This window comes from Rutidosis leptorrhynchoides, chromosome 10 (genome assembly GCF_046630445.1).
Source record: "Rutidosis leptorrhynchoides isolate AG116_Rl617_1_P2 chromosome 10, CSIRO_AGI_Rlap_v1, whole genome shotgun sequence".
Taxonomy (NCBI): domain Eukaryota; kingdom Viridiplantae; phylum Streptophyta; class Magnoliopsida; order Asterales; family Asteraceae; genus Rutidosis; species Rutidosis leptorrhynchoides.
This window is the reverse complement of record NC_092342.1, coordinates 312,036,665-312,039,397: the sequence shown is the minus strand read 5'-3', so window position 1 is coordinate 312,039,397 and position 2,733 is coordinate 312,036,665. Positions and strand designations below refer to the sequence as shown.

The 2,733-nt window shown below is 34.4% G+C and overlaps 1 non-coding gene across 1 annotated transcript; it reads right to left on the bottom strand.

The window, feature by feature from the left end:
- Window positions 1-1,913: 1,913 nt before the first annotated feature.
- On the bottom strand, window positions 1,914-2,020 carry LOC139873694 (small nucleolar RNA R71). Its single transcript, XR_011767421.1, has one exon. It is a non-coding gene; the product is annotated as a small nucleolar RNA R71 (small nucleolar RNA).
- Window positions 2,021-2,733: the final 713 nt, after the last annotated feature.

The following is a 2,733-nucleotide window of genomic DNA, read 5'->3' as shown; positions in this document are numbered from 1 at the left end:
TATTTATATATATATTTTTACAAATAAACTTAATAATATAGCGTTAACTTCACCAGCTCCCTGTGGAACGAACCGGACTTACTAAAAACTACACTACTCTACGATTAGGTACACTGCCTATAAGTGTTGTAGCAAGGTTTAGGTATATCCACTCGATAAATAAATAAATATCTTGTGTAAAATTGTAGCATATTTAATAGTATTTCGCACTAAAAATAAATACTATTTTGTATACACCCCCTACGACATCAAGTATTTTTGGCGCCGCTGCCGGGGAACTCGGCGAAACACTATATTTTTAATTTATATTTGTAAAAAAAAAAGAAAAAAAAAATGACACGCTTTGTCCCTCTTTTGTTGTACTAGTTTTTTTAAAAAAAAAAAAAAAAAAACCACTATCTTTGTTCCCACTATCGTTTTACTTAAAAAAAAAAACGTAAAAAAAAAACGTATCTAAAAAAAAAAAAAATATATTTTTAAAAAAATATATTTTTTTAAGATTTTGTCTATAAAAAAAAATGTTTTTTTTTAGTTTTATTACCTTTAGATTTTTAGACTATATTCGCAACTTTTAGTATTAAGTTTAGTTTTGCCATAGTTATTTTCATTTTTAGATTTTTAGGCTTTGCCGTAAAATCCCTTAAGTGCTTATTCCTTAGACTAAGTTTTAGGTGCTTTAGAATTTTGCGACGCCATTTTTCGCGCTATTTTCTTATTTTTATTTTTCGACGCGTTTACCTATGTATCAATTACAATTTCAATTAGTGATCTCCATTTGTAGCTTTAATTTTAAGATAGTGATCGTTATAAGGTTGGATTAACCGCGTGTTTACAAATCACTCTTCGTCTTTTTCATTTTTCGACACTTTTCGACGCGCACTCTTTTTCTCTCTTATTTCTCGACATTCTAGTTTTTAGGACTTAGATTTTTTTCTACTTCTTCTCTAAATTTCTTAAAATTACGAAAATTTATTTTAAGTGGTTAAATTGATTGACATCAAAATTTTCTGGTTCGTAGTAATAGTTGGATTTGTACGTGGACCGGGTTATTGGAGCCAAACAGTACTCAATTATATTGAGACCAAACGAATCCTGCCCCTCTGCTACATCTTTTGGCTATTCGAAACGTGGGCAAAATCAGAAAAGTCTATTGATTGGATAACTTATATAATTTTTCTTTCCTTTTTAAAAACTAATAGGATATTCAATGAATGCACCGAGCAAGACGTTCACCACCTTTTGTACGTTCACCACCTGTAACTAGATCAAGACATTTAGCAAATATTGTCGCCGTTGATTTTTCTTTAGAATCGTCATCCAGTCGACCAAGTACTCCAATTCAAATTTCCGATAATCCATTTTTTGAACCCAACCTCACAATTGAGAATCCAGAGAATATTCAGGAACGGTTCGTAGATCCTGAACCATTAAACTTTCCTCCGGAACCACCAATCATTCAAACAGAGATTGTTGAGGAACGAACCATTAAATCAGAATCATCTAGTGATACCGATTCAACAAATTCAGTTATGGAGAATCTGGAACCTTTAAGTATGGAAGACCGAATGAGAGCTAAACGCACTGGCCAAGGTCACGCAATTACTCATCCAAACGTTAATGCACCAGATTATGAAATCAAAGGACAAATTCTACATATGGTGACTAATCAATGCCAATTCAGTGGTGCGCCGAATGAAGATCCAAACGAACATCTTCGTACGTTTAATAGGATCTGTACACTATTTAAAATCCGAGAAGTAGAGGATGAACAAATCTATCTCATGTTGTTTCCCTGGACTTTAAAGGGAGAAGCCAAAGATTGGTTAGAATCGTTACCTGAAGGGGCGATTGACACATGGGATGTTTTAGTCGAAAAATTTCTTAAACAATTCTTTCCGGCATCTAAAGCCGTGAGACTTCAAGGAGAAATTGTTACGTTCACACAAAAGCCAAATGAAACATTATATGAGGCGTGGACAAGATTCGGAAGGATGTTGAGAGGATGTCCTCAACACGGTTTAGACACTTATCAAATAGTACAAATATTCTACCAAGGTGTCAACGTTGCTACACGGAAAGACATCGACATAACAGCTGGTGGTTCAATTATGAAGAAAACCGCAACTGAAGCTTACAAAATTATTGATAACACAGCCTCCCACTCTAATGAGTGGCATCAAGAAAAAGATATTTTTCGTTCATCTAAAGCGGCTAGAGCCGATTCTAGCCATGACTTTGATTCCATTTCCGCAAAAATAGATGCTTTCGAAAGACGAATGGAAAAGATGAATAAAGATATTCACGCAATACGAATCAGTTGTGAGCAATGCGGTGGACCACACTTAACGAAAGATTGTCACATTGAACCAACGATGGAACAACGAGAGAATGTTTCCTATATGAACCAAAGGCCGGGAAATAATTATCAACCGCCAAAGCTGAACTTCAATCGAAATCAAAACATTCTTTACAATCCAAATGGACCCAACAATAACTCGTATAACCAACCAACTCAAACCAACACTTTCAATCAACAAAGACATGGCTTGTATAAACCACCACAACAAATCGAAGAGAAAAAGCCAAATCTAGAAGAAATGATGGCAAAGCTAATGGAATCTCAAACACAATTTATTACATCTCAAACCCAAACGAACGAGAGGTTTGATCAGTCATTAAGAACTCAACAAGCTTCCATTTTGAATCTTGAAAAACACGTAGGTACTCTTGCTA